Source organism: Oryctolagus cuniculus, chromosome 8, assembly GCF_051225735.1.
Source record: "Oryctolagus cuniculus isolate XC-2025 breed Fujian yellow rabbit chromosome 8, ASM5122573v1, whole genome shotgun sequence".
NCBI classification, from domain to species: domain Eukaryota; kingdom Metazoa; phylum Chordata; class Mammalia; order Lagomorpha; family Leporidae; genus Oryctolagus; species Oryctolagus cuniculus.
Genome location: NC_142874.1, coordinates 37,326,779 through 37,346,189, shown reverse-complemented (window position 1 = coordinate 37,346,189; position 19,411 = coordinate 37,326,779).

Sequence of the window (19,411 nt, the reverse complement as noted above, 5' to 3'; positions counted from 1 at the left end):
AATAAACAAGTCCTGAACAGAGTATCTGTTCCCTAAGGGGATCTTTAAAGAGAAGAATTTTAACTGGATCTTGAAATAAAGGGTTCAGACATTGTTTGAACTACTTGAGAAGCAGCCCTCTGGTCATAGATAGAATGTTCCTGAGATGGGGAGGTGTCACTTTGGAATTCCACAAGCCAGAGCAAAGGGAGCCCCAGAAGGTCATAAAGATGAATGGCTGGAAGATTACTGAGGATCAAAGAAGACAAATAGTTGAACTATTTCAATTTAAAAAAAATGAAAAGACCTGTAAATTAAGTTTATTTGAGTCTCAAGGAGATTTTAAGATGCACGGTACATGACAGCAACAAAACAATCAGCACTTCTTTCATGGAAGGAAACATTTTCAAAACAATCATTCTGTGCTATAATCGTACCATAGAGAGATAGGGGAAATTTATTTTGTAATCTCTCTGATAAAATTGAATAGCCCAATAAACTAAGTCAACCCTAAACCTTGCCCAGATCCTTAACCTTTACATTCCTCCAGCCCTTCATCCACACAATCGAAATAGAAAATGACTTGCACATTAACTAGTCTATGTCTACACAGTGCTGAACTCAGAAGATAAGCTTCATTCCATTCCTAGAGATGGTGGCACACGGGTAGTCACAACTAATGTTATCTGATGCTCAATTTCCTTTGAGCCTATGGAGCTTTGGTGGAACAGCTCTGGCCCAAAAAAGCACAGAAGGAGGCCTTGCGTGATGCCCTTAAACCACTGCACATTCTAATTCAATTTTCTAGGACACCTTATCCCACTTTTTAAATATTTCTTCATGCACTCATTTAATAATAATTCCTATTGTTCTTCCTTGAACACATTGAGATGTCTGATCCAGAGAATACAGTTTTGTAATTACAAGAGTACTAATAAGTCCTCAGGCAACCAATTTATTTCCTTAAAAGACTCAGGTTATGTGAAGTCATTTTTCTGAGCTCTTTTAGAAATCCCATATGGACGCTGGTTCATGTCCCGACTGCTCCACTTCTGATCCAGCTTCCTGGTAATGGTCTGTGAACAGCAGCAGAAGATGACTCAAGTATTTGGGCCCCTGCCACCCACCTGGAAGACCCAGTTGAACCTCCTGGCTTTGACCTGGCCCACCACTGGCCATTGTGGCCATTTGGAGGGTGTACCAGTGGATGGAAGATCTCACTTTCTTTCTGTCACTGCTTCTCTCTCTGTTAACTTTGACTTTAAAAATAAATAAATAAAAACTGTAAGCAACTTGCTCTAGGTCACAGAATAAGTCAGTATAGATGTCTGGATGTGGACTTCTATAGCATAGGTGACCATTACCTTCTTTAATTATTTCTTTTTATATAATTATTTCCTTTATATATTTATTTTTATTTATATTTATTTATAATTATTTTATATAATTATTTCTTTTTATATAGATTGTTATTTATAAATTGGTTTCTCTATCACTAATGCATTTCATTTATGAAGGAAAAAAGATGCGTGTGTTCACTAAGTCACTGACCTTAAAGACTCTCCACTTGCACTTGTTCAAACCTGTAGTAAACCACCTTCGGAAAAATCTAATCTACCATTATTTTTGAATGAAGAAAGAAAAACATTACTTGCTAAGTAGCATAAGAAAATAGGGGAGGGACTCGAGACTGAATTGGCAGGAAAGTCCTGAGGGGCTGGTGATGCCTGCTGCCCATCAAGGGAGCTTGGTGGTAATAAAAAATGGTTGTAGCAGGGGATAATAATAATGACAATGGTTTGGACTACTAAACTACTACATTTGCAGTGTTGTGTTTTCTTTATTCTTGACTCATGATTCATTTCACAGAGGTGTTATTTTAAGACATTTTCTGGAAATTTATATTGCTACTCTACTCAATGAAAAAATAAGACACATAAACACACAAAAGGCTTCACTCAAAATGTTAGCTCCTAGACTTAACCTCTCAATATTTCCAACAAACATTCAAGATTTTCTATTGTGACTACTTTCTAGAAATCAGAGAATTCTCAGTGCACCAAACAGGACTTGCAAACAGGACTTGCAAACCCAGTGGTAAAAGTAAATGGTAAAATACACAAATCCCAAGAAGCAAGACCTAAATTAATCAACTTTTAGAACTGAAATTTTCATTCCTTTTCATTTTATTTGAAAGGCGGAGAGACATAAATAGAATGACAGAGAATTGAAAGGTAAGCCCAGTTTCACACAAAACTATTTTGAAATACATGTATGGTTTTATGTATTTCCCATGAACTTTAAAAAATGTCTAATATGTATTTGTATCTATTTGCCATATTTTCTCTCTTTGCTATTCCTATACTCGCTAATGCAAAATATGTGATTAGTGTTGAAGTCTTTCATTCGGCATTTTAGTTACAGGATATCAAAGAGAAATGGTGATCAGAAAAGAAACAGATTATCATCACATAGAGGTGGAAAACCAACACATTGTATTATCTATAGCTTGAGGAACTTAATAGACCTATAATAGAAATATAGGTTGCAAACACATGTGACTGTGGTTATTGGTTCTCATAGTAGTGACTGAAATCGTATTGATAAAAATGTAACTTTTTGAGAAAGTTTCATTATCAAAAGAAACATGTGCATGCACCAAAGTTGTCCAAGGTTTAACATGGATATTGGGGTGCTCCTCCCACAGGAGAGTACTATCTTTCCGGAGGTACAGTTAATGATGTAGATGGATTTGGAGCTGCTCTCAGCAGAAATGAGGCCCAATCAAGGAACAGAACCCCAACTCGCTTAGGCCAGGACTGTCTTAATTTCCAGTGCAGTTAAAGTGTTGTCTTCTATGCCTTCGGTGCTCTCCTTTCTGAAAAGCAGTGCTTACTGTGGTTTTCTGGATTTGGGAAACCCTTGTTTATGTGTGCGTAAAGGGATGGAGGGGGGCAGCCAATCTGTCTTTATAATTCATAGGTTTACAGTTAAGGAGGATACACCTGGAGACAGTTTGAGATCATCACAATATCCTGGACTTAGATATTTTGGGTGAGCTCCAGGGGTAGGGGTTGAGTATATTTTATATGATAGGAAAAAAAAGTAAATATTTTTATGAAGGTATTATAATACATTGTATTGTTGTGAAAATATGCTCTCTCATATTGTGTTTATCCTTAGGAGATGTCAGGCTTGGGCAGAGAGTCATTTTTGGCCATGAAATATTAGAAAAAATGGGTTATATTACTAAAAACTCTTGCTGTTTTGTTGCTGTGGTGCACAAGCAAGGCTGTCCTGGATGGTAACCACTCACCTAGCCTAAGTACTTAGGTGGAGAGAAGGGAATTAGGGGGACAGGTGCTTTAACCATTATTTAACACCCATGATAATTAAGCTTATATTTTTGAAACCCACTAAGATTTTGAAATTATTTGTCACTGTGGCATAAGTTGGATTAGCCCACACACTGAAAAATTGTGTTATATAGAATCAATTTATGCTACTCCATGGAGTAAGATTAGCATTACAACTGTTATGCTGTGAGCTGGGAAAATAGATGTTATTTGTCTTTTAATTCAATGGTAACTTATTAAAGATACACACCTGGGAAGTGCACTATGGATACTATGTTCTCTAATATCCAGGAAAGCACCTGACTTCGTTTTTCTTATTGTGAAATATGAGAAATTAATGATCTAAGACCAAGAGAAAACTAGCTTCACAGTAGACATACAGACATTATTACTGAACTTTCATCAACATATGTATGCCAAGAATACAATATGGGAAGTATTCAAGATAGGAATTAAGATTATGTCATTAATCTGAAGTTTTTGTTTCTTTGCTTTTTTAGAAGAAATATCCCAGAGGTAGGGACTTGGCACAGCAATTAAGGCACCTTTAGGAACATTCCCATCCCATAACAGAGTCCCTGAGTTCAAGTCTCCACTTTGCTCCTGAGTCCAGTTTCCTGCTAATGAACACCCTGGTACATTGTCACACTCAATGGAGGCCAGAATTGGATACCAGAAATCTGAAAAGCGAACCAGTAGATGGAATATCACTCTCTTTGTCTCTGTCGTGTTGTATCTTTCTCTTTCAGCCCCACCTCTCAAATAATTTAAATATTAGTTCATTTGAAATACAAAAGAAAGAAATGTCCCAATTATGATCCAGAAGGAGAGATCTTGTCTTCCTGAACTAGAAGTTTGATGGATCACATGAGTACACATGAGTTTAGCAAGCTCAAAGAAAGAGACATTAATTGTCAGGATTTAATAAGCCCTTTACTGGATGAGACTAAGTCCAATGCAATATCTTGTTCCGTTAGAACTGTGTAAATAATGAGCATGCTTTCTGAGAATTTGGTACAGTTTCCTCCCTACTAGTGTTCTTTGGATACTCCTGTATTTTGACAGCATGAAATAAACTTGGATTAAAGTCTCTTCATATCTTTATTTCCTATACTACTTCTAAAGTAAACCAATGGTTGCTTAGCAATCGAAATGTTGAAGAGATAGCAGAGCAATTGAGGCAATAATAATAGATCTTCATATAGATACAGATAGATGTCTCTACACTCAAACACACAAGAAAGGGCTTTGTGCGTGAGGTTTGAGAAGAAAATGTGATATACATGTGTCTGTGAGACTTACCAAAGAAAGAGAAAAAGAATCACTGAGAGGAAAGATAAATAAATGACAAATATTTTTTGCGTTATGGCTTTAGAAATATAAACAATACTTAAAAGTAGTCAAAGTCCTATGAAAATCATTTCAAAATGAGATATCTTAATGAAATGTTTTGATACTGTCTTGATATGATTAACAATTGGTAACACCATTTAACTCTGCATTCTGAGGGGGAATAAAGTGGGTAATATGCCTTTACATACCAATAATTTGTACTTGCCTTTACCAAGTTAGAACTAATGAACAATGTTCATAAACTTCTCTAGCTTAAACATCTGAATTACTCTCCATCTCCGAAATTAAAAAGACGAGAGAACAATAAAATTCTTTCATGTAGTAAAGCAAATCACTGTGGAGTGTTTTTGTCCATATTCCACACCTCTGGAAGATTTCTGGCAAGAACTTTCTGGTGGAAAAGACAGAAAGCAGAGAAAGCCCAAAACTGATGTAAGACACACAGCGCTAAGTATGGTAAGCATCAAAGATAAATGTCTTTTTATAGTTTTAATGCCTTACATTTTTCTCCATAAAAATCCTGTGTCTTCCACTCTATGGCAACCTCTAAGAGCCCTTCCAGTGTTAAAATCTGGGAAGACTCCTTGGGTTCTTTTTGAACACTGAAACACTTCTCAAATCTGTTCTCCCATTTTTGTATTGCAAATGGTACCAGCTTGGCATTCATTCTGTCTTCATAGCTGGGGGATGGAGATTTAGCTTTGGATTTATACTTTGGGAGTGTTTTTTTACTCTTTCTTTCGTATGACTTACAGGAATTTAAATTAGTGTATGTGCCCAAATTACATTTCTTTTGGACAGCACTAAACTTGACTATAATGTTTAATTAACATTCTCACTGATTTATAGATCCTTTTCCTAGTCATCTTTACTGAGATATGATTAATAAATATTGTATATTTACAATGCACAATGGCATGTTCTGATATTTGCATTGTATAAATTTTGAAATGATTACCATAATTAAGCTAATTAACATACCCATCATCTCACAGTTATTTCTGTGTCTGGTGAGAACTTTTAGATCTACTCTTAGTGATTTTCAGGTATACAGTACATTATTATATCTGTAGTCACCACACTATAATAGTTCTCCAGAGCCTATTCATCTCTTTGACCAATATCTCCGCTTCTAATTCCCCTCTCCCCAGGCCCTGGCAACTACAGCACTACTGCTTACTTTTACTAATTCGGGGCCTTAGGACTTTCTTATGCCTTATGACTTTCTAGATTCCACATATAAATGACATCATACAGGATTTTTTTTTTTAAATGTATCTGGCTTATTTCAGTGAACATGGGTCTTGTCTCAAATGCTAAGATTCCTTTTGTGTATGTGTGTGTGCTTCAAAAATATTCCATGAGAGAGAGAGAGAACCATATATTTTCAACCTACCTACCTGCCAACAGACTTAGTTGCTTTTGTATCTTGACTGTTGTGGATAATGTTGCAACAAGTGCACACGACTCTTTAACATACAGATGTCATTTCCTTTGGATATAGAGAGAAAAATATGATTATTGGAATACGGTAATCCTATTTTTTTTCTGAGGAAACTCTATAATGCTTTCCATTATGGCTGCACTAATTACCCTCCCACAGAGAGTGCACAGGGTTTCACTTTCTCCATATCTTCACTAACACTTGTTGTTTTTATAGTGGACATTTTAACAGGTATGAGGTGCTATTTCCTGATTTTAATTTGCAATTTCATCTGCCACAACTGTTGTTACAGTGGTGTTTTGCTGCCGATTTACTATTTCCACCTTTCCTTATATATTTATTAATTAACATTCTCATATGAAGAAGAAAAACCCCTTAACATCCATGTATGTAATTATTCAATAACTTCTTTATATTGAAATGGACCCCTGAATATTTAATTATGTGTTACAATCCAACATGATCATTGGCATTTTTTTTTTTTTTTTCAAATTCTTCCAGCTTTGGCTTCTGGTACTCCTTCCCGGTGGCCTCCTTGACCTCTGGACAAGCCCCTGTCCTTTGTTAAGGACTTCCAAGATCTGAGTTCTGGGTGTGCTTATTGCAACAGAATGTCATTACTTAGTCCCTTTTCAGCCAACAGAGTTATGGAATATATGTATGAGGATACTTCAAACAAATTATGTAAAATTCAATATAAGCTTATTTTATGCGAACACTTTTTGATATCCATGCATAAAAGAGGTCTTCAAATTGTTCACTGAAAATATGCAATATGAAAAAGCTATACTTGGACCTCAAAAGAGTTGTGTGCAGATTTTTTGTAAAAACAAGCTTACTCCTTAAATTCCATGTATCCACAATCTTTTTGAAATATCTTCATAAATATAAGGTAACAAGTCATATATTGATATCTGTATTTTTCTATCATCCATCCATTGATCAATTCATTAATCATCTATCTATTAAAACTGAGTTCATACAAATAACTGTGATGCCAATTTAACACCATGGTGTTTGTCTTAGGCTTCCTCTTTTCTTGTATGCAATTTCTTTCAGCTCTAATGATATGCAATATAATTACTTATTTTTATCAAATCTAATATGAACACTATAGTTTATGAATTTCTTACCCAAAGCTCTGTAAGAAACATATTTACTTACTAGATTAGAGCAGTTATGCACAATTTTTTCTTTAGCTTACAGTAAATAATCAATGTTTTCTAAGTTACCAGATTACTTCTTTGCTTTGTAAAACTTCAGTGTACTTACATTATTCATTTGTAATTTATTCAGTTTCATTTGTTAATGTTTCTGATCCATTTGGGCTCTTGCCACATATCAGTTTTTGATCTACTTTTTGAATAGTTGACATATTTATTAAGCATTATTGTATGTTTAAGAATCAGAGACACACATGCAGATGGACTTATGGGAGTGCGATTCTCTCCTCAAGATAACTCTCATTTTCTTCTACTTTCCAACAATTTCTTACCCACCCTCCGCAGATAAAGAATCACCTTAGTTATCATCCTTGGGTTCGCTACATACATTTTGCACAAATGCTCAGCTGTATGGCAAATCGTACTGCAAATGAAAAACCTTCAAATATATGTTTTCTTATTGTTAGAGATATGTGTCCAGTATCTATTCATTAGAATTTCTAGGTTGAAAGCTCAGTGCAAAGATACTTTATTAAATATAAACATTTTCTTACAGATAAATTTTATCAATTAGGTAAACTGATGTTATCATTTTATCAGTTAGCAAACTGAGAGCCCATTTTTCTCCACTAACTGAAAGAATACAATATATATACGTATGTACATAATTAAATATTATGCAATGGGTAATATTCTCATATCAGGAAGGCTATAAATAATATTTTAGCTTTATTTTATTACTTCTCAAATTATAAGTATTTCAGATTTTTTGATATATTTGAAAATAATTTTTCATTGCTTTGAAAACTGTCTAGTCATGTGTTTTTCTCATTTTTCAAATCGGTTTTTGGTTCTTTGTCTCTTTATTTTTAAAGGTAATTTGACCTTTACTTGTGTTTCAAATAGTTTATATGAGTTAATCAGTTATATGATTTTTAGTATATTTTTGTCTTGCATTTATTATATTGCTAAATTTAGATCTTTTACTTAATTGCCTTAGCTTTAAGTCTCAGCGAAAAAGCCTTTTTCCCGGGATCGGTGTTGTTGTATAGTAAGTTGTATATGGTTAATCTACCATATGGGCATTTGTCCCACTGCTCCACTTTGTTTGTTGTTGTTGTTGTTGTTGTTTTGTTTGTTTGTTTGTTTTTTTGACAGGCAGAGTTAGACAGCGAGAAAGAGAGAGAGAGAGAGAGAGAGAGAGAGAGAGAGAAACGTCTTCCTTTTTCTGTTAGTTTACCCCCTAAGTGGCCTCTATGTGCGCTGTGCTGATCTGAAGCCAGGAGGCAGGTGCTTCCTCCTGGTCTCCCATGTGGGTGCAGGGCCCAAGCACTTGGGCCATCCTCTGCTGCCTTCCTGGGCCACAGCAGAGAGCTGGACTGGAAGAGGAGCAACCGGGACAGAATCTGGCACCCTGACCGGGACTAGAACCTGGGGTACCGGCGCTGCAGGCGGAGGATTAGCCTAGTGAGCCGTGGTGCCGGCCACTGCTTCACTTTTGATCCAGCTCCCTGCTGATTCACCTGGAAAAGCAGTTGAAGATGGCCTAGGTGCCTGTGCCTCTGCCACCCATATGGGAGTCCCAGATGAAGCTCCTGGCTTCTCGCATGGGCCTGGCTCAGCCCTGGCCATTGTAGCCATTTGGGGAATCAACCAGAGGATGATTTTCTCTCAATCTCTCTCTGTAACTTTGCCTCCCAAATGAATAATCATTTTTTAAAGCCTTTTCCTACAGTGAGATTAGAAATTAACTTGCCAGTTTTTCTAATACATCCATGACTTCATTTTTTTGCATTTAGATACATAATTCATTTACATTTGATTGCTATTACGGGGTGAGACACAGATTTTAATTTGAACTTTTTCTTAATGGCTACCTGGTCCTACCACCATTTAATGAAGAAACCATTACTCCATTGAATCAGATGATAATTTGTCAAATATCAATTTTTCATATGTATTTAAGTTTAACTGAGGCCTTTCTACTCTAACAATTTTATTTGTCTGCTGATATGTTTTTTAAGAGTTTTTAAAAAGACACTTTCCGGGCACGATGCCGTGGCTCACTTGGTTAATCCTCCACCTGTGGCGCTGGCATCCCATATGGGCACTGGGTTCTAGTCCCGGTTGCTCCTCTTCCAGTCCAGCTCTCTGCTGTGGCCCGGGAAGGCAGTGGAGGATGGCCCAAGACCTTGGGCCCTGAACCCACATGGGAGACCATTTGGGGAGTGAACCAACAGAAGGAAGACCTTTCTCTCTGTCTTTCTCTCTCACTGTCTTTAACGCTACATGTTAAATAAATTTAAAAAATTAAAAAATATTTTAAGAAATTTCCTCATGTAAATTTGGCATATTTCTTAAGATTTACTCATGTGTGTCTTTGCTGTAACCTTAATTTGGGATCCTGACTGTTACTATGTTCTCTCAATGTCTATTACTTATCTATATAAATGCTATTGATTTTTGTGTGTCAATTTTATGTTTACTAACTCATTCAATTCATTATTGATTCCAGTTGGATTTATCATTGATTGGCTGGGGTTCCTAGGTATACTATCATATTGTCTGCAAATAGATTTATACCTTTTTTACCCATTCTTATGCCTCCAGCATACTTAAAAAAAAAGATTTATTTATTTATCTATTTGAAAGGCAGAATTACAGAGAGAGAGACAGAGAGAGAGAGAGATTGAGGTCTTCAATCTGCTGGCTTACTCCCCAGATGGCCACAATGGCTGGAGCTACGCCAATCCAAAAACAGGAACCAAGAGCTTCTTCCAGGTCTCCCATGTGGGTGCAGGTACTTTCCCAGGCCATAGCAGAGAGTTGTATCAGTAGTGGCAGCCGGGACTCGAACTGGCATCTGCAGGCAAAAGCAACCAGTCTTACTGTAGCCGACCGGAGGCCACGGCCCCCTGTGCTGCCTCCTGCCCGCCCCTCCCCAGCCCTTCCTGGTTCCAGGCGCCCTCCTGTGCCTGTATCCCTGCACGCGAAGGCACACGCGTCCCTCTCCCCCTTGGTCACGGGGTCGGGCTGGTGGCAGGGGCCCTGAGGAAGGTGGACATGCTTAGAGGATGGAAAGCACCGTCTCGGTGTGCAGAAGGCCAAGAAGGGAGGCAGCGCTGGCTTTGACCCCTAACGGGGAGGCACGAGCCAGTTCACGAGCGGACTTCCATTTACCGTGGAGGGGAGCGCAGGTCGCAGCCGCTGGCCCCTAGGTCTGTTTAGGGAAAACCAGTTCCTGCAGCCCTTGTGGTTTCTCGCTATGGGTACTACAGTTGTTCTTTTCCTTGTTATTTGGGATTCGTTGTGTTCTGTCTCTCCCCGACTCTCCATGCCAGACTCGCAGTGCTGTGGGGAGGAGCTGTGGCTAACCAGGCCGCGGTGATTTGCCGCAGGATCGCTCCCAGCTGCCGCCGCAGTAATCCCTATGGAGTTAAAGCTTTATTTAGCCTTGATCTGGCCCCCCACCCCCGTAGTAAGATCTTGCCACATTTTATTAGTGAGATTGAGAGATGTATTATTTGTTTGTTGTTCTCGTCCCCTCCCCCAGTATTAAACTGTGAAGTTTGTGATTTGTTAAAAAAAAAAAACAAAAAAAAAAAAACTGGGCTTTACCCGCTACACCAATGCAGCGGCCCTCTAATACACTTTTTTTTTTTTTTTTTGACAGGCAGAGTGGACAGTGAGAGAGAGAGACAGAGAGAAAGGTCTTCCTTTGCCTTTGGTTCACCCTCCAATGGCCGCCGCGGCCAGCGCACTGCGCTGATCCGAAGGCAGGAGCCAGGTACTTCTCCTGGTCTCCCATGGGGTGCATGGCCCAAGCACTTGGGCCATCCTCCACTGCACTCCCGGGCCACAGCAGAGAGCTGGCCTGGAAGAGGGGCAACCTGGACAGAATCCGGCGCCCCGACCGGGACTAGAACCCGGTTTGCCAGCGCCACAAGGCGGAGGATTAGCCTAGTGAGCCGCGGCGCAGGCTTAATACACTTTTATTTAATAATCCTAGCTAATCCTACCACATGTCAAATAGTGAAGATAACGTGCCTACCTTCTTTGGACTTAATCTTAGTGGAAATAGTTCTAATTTTCCGTCATCAGATAAAAGGCTGGCTTTAGAATTCACACACACACACACACACACACATACATACACACACATATTAGAGCTGTAAGAAAGTATCCCTCCTGTCCTATGCTCTTTACAGTCTTCATCATAAATGCATATTAAGCTTTGTCATACATTTTGCAGCATTTATGGAGATAATCATGTGACCATGTATTAAGTTAAGATGAAGTATGCAATGAAGGCAGATTAGCAAGAAGATAAAGTTACAGAGGAAAATGCCAGTAAAGACTGACAATTAAAACATCTTATAGATAGAAAAGGGCACTCAGGTGCAAAGGCCAAGGACTTGGACCATCTTCTACTGCTTTCCCAGTCAATAGCAGAGAGCTGGACTGGAAGTGGAGCAACTGGGACTCGAACTGGAGCCCATATGGGGTGCTGACACTGTAAGCAGTGGCTTTACCAGCTCTGCCACAGCCTTGGCCCCTCTTCCTGTTGCTATGGGAACTTTTCTGCTAAGATATTTGATTTCTTGATGAATACTTGGGTATATATATACAGGATGAACAATCTGTTGTATAATTTATCTGATATTTTAAAGAAATTCCCAATTATTACAAATTCTTAACTTCCTAAAATGATTTCCTCTGCATTTTACTTTTATGAGTAACATGATTAAAATATTAATATTCAAGGTCTGTCTTAATTGATCTAAATATAAAATTATATATAACTATAAAATGGATTGAATTCAAATAAGATTTTTGGCTTTATGAATTTTTTGTTTTCATTTTTGCTTAAAATGATTGTTAATGTCAATTCTTAGGAACTGATATTCATGCTACAAAAAGAAGTACTATTTTTCTGCATATGATTTTTAGTTGCAGGTCAGTTTTAATTTTTAGTGGATTTGTTAAAAAAATCTTCCAAAATTAAAATGTACATGCTTTCTCTCAAAAAGTATTTTGATCTGTATCTGACTTCTAAAATGAAAATGAAGTTAAAATGTCCATAGAATAATTGAGAACTCTTTCTTACTCAGCTGAAATACCTATGTATAATTAATATATAGCCTAAGAGTTAAATCTGCTTTTGCAATAAAACCATTGCTCCAGTTTAATATGCTCTATGTTATGTCAGGTAAGCCTCCAGTGTATAGAAATATAAGCTTCCAAGAGTTTCTAATAGTGTATGGCATTATAGGAAACTAGAAAAGCAAGTAAAGATCAAATTATTGATAAAGCTGCCTTAGACATTTAGTAATAAATCAGTCAACAGTAGTAGAAATCATAAAGTTTTAAGCAATATATAAATAAGCCCAATAATGAGAAGGAAAAATGTGAGGCTGATATCTTAGACACAAAGATGTGGAATTATAAAAATATCACATCAAAATGTGTCATTTTATTTCTCTAAGAATAATAGAACTAACACATTTTGGAAATAGTACTCAGTACTATTAGAAATAACACAATGAAAACTGAGAGACAAAATGTCATTCTTAGTAATAGTAGTATAAATCAACCATAATTTGGCAAAAACATAATGGTATTGTAAGAGCAATTGTGAATCATGGGTCTGTAATACATGTCTATTATATCCAACATACTCTACATTCTCGAATTAATTTTAACCCTTTTGCTTTAATATTTATAGTATTATTATCATGTCAATTGACCAAGAGGCTATTAAATGACAATTTGGTACTCTTCACTGCAAATAAAAAGGAGTAAGATACCCTGGCACTTTGAAGTAATTTTCTTCATTATAAGTTAGAAGTTTACAACAAAGTTACCATTAACAACTTAATTAAGTATCCGTTGAAGGAACACGTAACAGCCCTCACATTATCTTTTTATAGGGTCTGCTCCAGCTCCTGTATTTCTGATCCAGCTCCTGCTAATGTGCCTGGGAAGGAAGCAGGTGATGAACCAAACACTGAGTCCCTGCCACCCGTATGGGAGACCTACACAGAGTTCTAGGCTCTGGACTTGTAGCAAGTCCAGCCCTGGCTGTTCTGGGTGCTGGGTGAGTGAACCAGTGGGAAGAATGTTCTGTCTCTGTCTCTGTTTCTGTCTCTCTCTCCCTGTCTCTGCCGCTCTGCCCTTCAAATAAATACATCTTTACAAAATGCCTCAAAAAGATATTATTGTTAACTTTGCATTTCAACCTGGCATTGCAGTGAAAATAAGAAAAGGAGAAACAAGGAGAGAGAAGTTGATTGCAGTGGTAAAGTACTTTAACCACAGATAACGAGATCAGAGTCAGAAGAGGCAGGATCTTCAATAGACTTCTGGATTGCTTTCATTGCCGAAGCAGTGTAGAATCCAAAACAATGGGCGTTCTTCTAAACATGTTTCCCTCCATGTCACACTTCATGCATGCTATGGATTGAGTGGGATGTGGGTCCCGAACTCATGCAGATGTTTGTACTCTGAAGTCTTACTGTAAGCACTGATGGTTGAAGTGTGGGGACTTGTAATGGCAGCACCAGAGAGGTGGCTCCAGTAGGAAGTCTTTGATCACTGAGGGATGGCTCTCTCCAGAGGATGAGTTGTTTAGGTCGGCCTGTAACTAGCTCTTGCTGCCTCTTGGTTCTCCCTACAATAGTTCCTCCCAACAGACCCCACTATTGCCAGCCCCTGACGGAGGCCAGGCTCTTGAGGCTGCCTCATCCTCATCCTGAGCTTGAACTTCCAAAGCATAAGTCAAAATAAACACTTTCCTTCTCCCAAAAAATCTCCTCTTAGGTATTATAGTTAAAGTAATGAAAACTCTTTTTTTTAAAACTTATTTGACAGGTGGAGTTAGTGTGAGAGACAGGGAGAAAGGTCTTCCTTCCGTTGGTTCACCCCCAAAATGGCCGCTACAGCTGGGGCTGCACCGATCCAAAGCCAGGAGCCAGGTACTTCCTCCCAGTCTCCCACACAGGTGCAGGCGCCAAATCACCTGGGCCATCCTCCACTGCCTTCCCGGGCCACAGCAGAGAGCTGGACTGGAAGAGGGGCAGCCGGGACTAGAACCCAGCGCCCATATGGGATGCTGGCACCACAGGCAGAGGATTAACCAAAGTAATGAAAAACTAATACAATGTGGCCTGTGCCGCGGCTCAGTAGGCTAATCCTCTGCCTTGTGGCGCCAGCACACCGGGTTCTAGGCTCGGTCGGGGCGCTGGATTTTGTCCTGGTTGCCCCTCTTCCAGGCCAGCTCTCTGCTGTGGCCCGGGAGTGCAGTGGAGGATGGCCCAAGCGCTTGGGCCATGCACCCCATGGGTGACCAGGATAAGTACCTGGCTCCTGCCATTGGATCAGCGTGGTGCGCTGGCCGCGGCGGCCATTGGAGGGTGAACCAACAGCAAAGGAAGACCTTTCTCTCTGTCTCTCTCTCACACTATCCACTCTGCCTGTCAAAACAAACAAACAAACAAACAAACAAACAAAACTAATGCAATGTAACCTTCCCTGTTCTAAACACTGGACTTGACCAGCAGCTGATAAGTGAGCCAGGTGGCTGGGAACACTGCTTAAGATGGTCATCAGTTTTTATGAAAGAAACCCATTCAAAGGTAGATTCTCCAGCTTGCTGTTGCTATCTTGCACCTTCTCAGAGCCATTCCCATGGGAAAACTGGAAGTGCTATGCAGTACTGATACATCAGCAAATACGTTCAATGGGATATAGTTCCTCTATGACTTTAAATTTCCAGAAACATAAATCAATCACCTTCCCACCCACCCCATATAACCACCTGGATAAAGTAATGCACGAACAAGAATTCTAAAGCTGTGATAATACCACTTACATTTAAAGATGTGATTAAAATTGCCGGTGTGGAAAAAATTAGAGGGGCTGGCGCTATGGCGCAGCAGGTAAACAGCTACCTGTGATGCCGGCATCCTGTATGGATGCTGGTTCATGTCCCTGCTGTTCTACTTCAATTCCAGCTCCCTACCAGTGCACCTGGGCAAAGCAATGGAAGATGGCCCAAGTGTTTGGGGCTTTGCCACCCATGTGGCAGACCTGGGTGAAGCTCGTGGCACCTGGCTATGGCCTGGCCATTGTGGCCATCTGGAGAGTGAACCAGCAGATAAAAGATTTCTCTGTCTCTGTAATTCTGACTTTAGAATAAATAAGTAAATCTTTGAAAAAAATAGAAAATTTTAAATTTTTCATAATTGTCTTCATATATATTTCAATATGTGCTCCTATTTCAGTATCTTATAAGATGTGGCTGAAATTTTTGCTCATTTTCTGTTCAGAACAATCAAACCTAACCAGCATAAAATGTGTCTTAGCATTACAACTCAATTTTGTCATTAATTATTCCTAATAAAGTAAAACAATGGAAAAGGGAGATTCAATGTTGTGCTTTAGATGAGTGAGTCCTGGAATGGGACTATCTTGATTACAAGCTGAACTCTTGTTTATAACTACATAACACCAGACACATTCTTAAAGGGCATGAGAACTCAGTTTCTCCAATGGTACATGTGGATTGAATGGTGCCAAAAATATTTAAAAGCATGTAGGAGTTGAAATCAGACTGCCCAAATCTACACTGGTCATCTGTGTAAATTTTAGCAAGCCTGTAACTCAGATCTTTCATCAGTAAAATAAAATTTTGTATTTTGTACCTGTTATCTACCTTGTAGGACTACGAGAGAGAGTGCATGCCCATCATCCAGCAAAGGTGTTCCTTCTGGGGGCTTCAAAAAGAATCCACTTCCTTGAATTTTCCATCTCTAGAAGCCACCGACATCCCTCAGCTCACGGTCCCTTCCTTCATCCTCAAAGGACACTACTCCAGCCTCTGGTTCCAGGATCCCATCACTCCTTTGCTTCCTGGGCCCTTTGCCCACTATACCTTTTCTTATACTATGAGAAGTTATTGTACAAGAATGTTCAAATGTCCTGGTGAGAGCTGAAGACCAAGATTTATTTTACCCAAGTACTTAAAGTTATCGCCAATATACCAGGAGAATAACAGGTGGGGTAGACATAAGGCCAATAGGAGGAGAAAGATCAGCATTTCAGGTTTAAAACTATCTTGGTTAACTATAGTTGGCCCTCTGCATCTATGAATTTCATATCTGCAGAATCAATCAACCATGAATAAAAAATACCAGAAAAAAGTCTGCCCTGAACATGCACAGTTGTTTTTCTTGTCATTGCTCCCTAACCAATACAGTATAAAAACTATTTGCATAGCATCTTCATTTTGGGAGGCATCATAAGCAATCTAAAGATAATTTAAAGCATATGGGAAAATATACATCATATGAAATTATCACACTTCTTTATGTAAGAGAGTTGAGCATCCTCATATTTTTCTACCCATGGATTAAGATCTTGAGGTCAACCTTTCATGGATACTGAATGACAACTATATATTTCATTCTAAAACAATTTACCAGAAAGTATTCTTAATTACTAAAGCTAAGCTTAATTACTTAACTTTCTTATCTACTAACAATAAGTAAGATATCTTGCTGAGAAAATAGTGCTGCCAATACTCATTATGCATTTGAGTTTCTGTACAAACAACACATGGATGAGAAAAAAATAATAAAAATAAAATTTGTAATCCATATATCTTAGAATTCCGCAGGGAAATAGAATCAACTGTGTGTGTGTGTGTGTGTGTGTGTGTTTTGGAGAGTGAGTAGGAGGATTTGTTATAAAAACTCATTTCATGCAGTTGTAGATACTAGCAAACTAAAGACTAAGGAAGGTCCGTGATGAAGTTTCAGGCCAAGTCCAAAGGCCTGAGAACAAGGAGAGCCACTGACACACACTCTAGTCTGAATCCAAAATACATTAGAACTATAACACACATCCCAATCTGAAAGATGGCAGGTGTGAATGAGACAATGTTTCTATTCACGTCCAAAGGCAGGAGAAGACCCAGGTTCAAGTTTACACAGTCAGGCAGAAGGAGCTCTCTAGGCTTCAGCTCTGCCACTGATGTGAGGAGCCCATCCATATTTGAGAGGTCAGTCAGCTTTACTGGCCTCAGGACGCAAGTGTTGATCTTGTCTGTTACAGTCACTTTCCGCGGCCTTGAAAGCATAGCTGCGAGAAGCTTCTCGGAAGGGAAAAGGTTTATTTTGGCTCACAACTGGATGGTTCACAGTTCAAGATCGATCCCGTTACCATGTTATTCAGTAGGCTGGTGATGTATAGCATGTATGCAGGAAGGGCTGTGTGGTAAACCCGGAAGCAGTCAGAGAAAGCAGGCTGAACTCAACTTCAACAACCCTCTGTCTCATGAGACAACCTTTCAAGTCCCCAAAGATGTGAAGGCCTCCCCCAGTCCATAATTAGATCAGGTCTCCACCCTAGTCTACCATTACCATTACCATAAAGCTGCAGCTTTAAACATCTGTCCAAGTTTGGGAGTTGAGTCCTTTTTAATCCATAATATCATCCAAAAATACTCCCACGGACACACCCAGAGCCATGCTTGACCAGATGTCTGGGCACTCAGCTGCCCTGTCAAGCTGACACATAAAATTATATTGACACCAAGAGCACTAAAAATTATATTTCCTCTTACCACATATCTCTAGTTCTAAGAGGTAATCTTGAACAAGATTGCAGCAGTTTACAAATTTATGGTTTGTATTATTTAAAATGGAGTGGTTCATTCCTAAACAGAAAGTTTTGAAGATCTTCCCTTAAAATAAACATTTCTGATCACAGGCAAATTTGTTTTAAATTGGGTTTTATTTTTTCTAGAAATAATTAATTTTTTTTCAAATTAACTTCAGGGTTTTTTTCTTTGGATAAATGGATGCCATTTTTTGATATAAATCAGGCAAAATTAAATTGAAAAATCAGCCCCTTAAATTTTATTAGATATCAGGGGATAAGTGGTAAATTGATTGCTTACAAATTCAATGAATTATTAATGTATTTTATCAGACTTTCATAATGGAATGTAGGTCACAAGCAAATCTGTTACACATTTATAAAGGTTTTATATATATTTGTAAATACACCTGTAATATATATGCATATTTTATATGTATATATATATACACACACATTTTGTGTCAGAGTATTTTTAATATATATTATTTCTACATATTATATATTATTTTCTTTTTTAAAAATAATTATTTTATTTATTTGAAAGACAGAATTACAGATAGAGGTAGAGCCAGAGAGAAAAGTCTTCCATCCGCTGGTTCACTCTCCAATTGACCACAATGGCTTGAGCTGCGCTGATCTGAAGCCAGGAGCCAGGAGTTTTTTCCAGGTCTCCCACATGGGTGCAGGGGCCCAAAGACTCGAGCCATCTTCCACTGCTTTCTCAGGACATAGCAGAGAGCTGGCCTGGAAGAGGAGCAACAGGGACTGGAACTGGCGCCCAAATGGGATGCCAGCTCTGCAGGCTGGGGCTTTAACCTGCTGCGCCACAGCACCAGCCCCTATATTATTTCCTATGGGATTTGTGAACATGAAGAAGATCATGAAATGAGGTATGGTCTTATTCCCCGTGAAAAATCAAGATTGCAAACCTGACTTGACTGAAATATTGTCCTATGGATCATCATGTTCTACTTTATCTCATTTCAAAAATCCTTCTTTATAAGGGACTAGAGTAATTTCTTTAACATGTATTAATATGGACAAGTATCCTTCAAAAATTTCTTGGAAAATGGAATTAAAAGATATGTGTCCTTTGGAGCCAAAAGATGTTGAAATCTGTGAATATTCATATATCTATTCCTCTCCTGAAATAGACACATAAAGTAAGTGAAGCTCCCTTCTGTCTGCTTCCATTGTTAGCTTTTAAGTACTCTCATTTGTTTTCGTCACTTTCTGCTTGAGAACCTGATATTCTTTTATCCAATGATAATAAGAAAACGGTTTATGACTCTTGACAGCATTATACTCTGGCCCTATAGCACTATCTCTTTACAGCTTTACTGAGGGATTTTTTTTTGGTACATAGACGTCATAGAATGTGCCAACTGGATTCAAGGGAGACTAAGAAATGGTTTAATTTTTACTCACCCTTAATTTTCCCAGAGAACTTGAAC